The sequence below is a fragment of the Microtus ochrogaster genome, chromosome 18 (genome assembly GCF_000317375.1).
Source record: "Microtus ochrogaster isolate Prairie Vole_2 chromosome 18, MicOch1.0, whole genome shotgun sequence".
In the NCBI taxonomy this organism is placed as follows: Eukaryota; Metazoa; Chordata; class Mammalia; order Rodentia; family Cricetidae; genus Microtus; species Microtus ochrogaster.
The window spans coordinates 62,172,022-62,173,606 of NC_022020.1; positions in this window are offsets into that span (position 1 = coordinate 62,172,022).

The window sequence follows — 1,585 nt, forward strand, 5'->3', positions numbered from 1 at the left end:
TTAGGATGGAAGCTGCAGCTCTAGGGACTTTAGGTGTTTCTCCGTGTAGCAAAGTGATTCCTGCCAAACCTAGACGTTTTAAATCACCCCATCCATGCTCGCTCTTCCTTCCTTCTTTCCTTCATTATTAATTTCTTCCCTTTTCTCCTTCCTTTCTTCCTTCCTTTCTTTTTTAAAATCAGGGCTCTGTCGCAGACCCTATTCATCAGTTACATGTATAATTCTTTCCTTCCTAATTCTCAGAACCAATATGTTTCATGTTATGAGTATATAGGTAAAACTGTGTGGGGCCAGAGAACAGTTATTAATATCAATGTTTCCACAGGCTGCCAAGCCCTAGAGATAAAAGGATGGTTTGCTCATTTTGTTAGTAAAGGGTCATCCTTTTATAACCAATGGCATTGTATCTTTAGGCCATCAATGGGTGAATGAGATGTGGTCCCCACTATTAAGGGACAGGAAACACACAATAGCCACAATGCAGCTGACTCCTTTAGGCAATGGACCCAGATGCTCTCTAGCCTCAGGCCTCAGAGGATGCAGAGAGGGCCTCCAGGTGGGTGGTCTAAAGGGAATGCCCCAGTGTGCTACCCCGATTTAGGGTCAGGAATGAGTGCTGGGTATGGATGCTGATCTTTGGATTCAATTTCAATTCTTAAAGCGTTAAGTTTGGGAAGGGAAGGGATAATTAGGGAAAAGAAGTGGAGGAATTAGGAGTTCTGGGGAGGGAGAAAGGAGAGGGAGACTGCTTTCAACACACTTTTTACATGTGGCAGTACGAAGTCTCCTTTCCTGTTCGGAGTGCTCAGGGTGCTGTTTCACGTGGCATCTAACCCTGCTCTCGTCTTTCCAAATGCCCTTTATCTGAGATGTATTTTTAGATTGTTGGTTTCTCAAAGGCAAGAATGGTGGGTACCTATTTTAATAACACAGTTTACAATGCCAGTGTTCTCTTTCCTTAGAAACCAGACCACCAGCTGAAGAGTCTTTAAGCAAACAGAACACACACTGAGATTCAAGTTTCCCCTTTAGGCAGGAGGGGCACATGAATAGGGCAGGGCCCACCTTCAGAAACAGACTGTGGTGGGACAAGGGGAGTCTGCAGGGCCATTAGGAGGCAGGGTGCTGCTGCCTCTCCTAGGATCTGATAGTTTGCATGGCCAGTGCTAAGTCTGAGGGTAGGACGAGATGGACTGGGCTTTGTCTAAGCTCTAGAACTGGGAAGAAGGGTGGAATTGATGGTGCTTCAGCATCTTGACTATACGGAGGAAAAAGGGAGACAAGGCCAGACCACTCTGTCCTTCAGGGAGGTATAAGTTGGTCATCACTGACAGCCAAGACCCTACAGGGACACCACGCTGTGATTGTGGCAGTGGCAGGGAGCTGGGAAAGGTAAGAATGTGGGCTGTTCACGAGGCTGGGACGTGTCCCTCATCTTCAGAACTTAAAAGTCACCTGAAAGAACTTTTCTTGGGAAAAGAAGAACAGAAGTTTGGGCCAAGGTCGGGGCAGATTCGGCTTACTGAGCTAAAATGAAGACACCTCTTGAGGAGTCTTAGTGTCTGGGGCGGAGAACCCAGCTTAC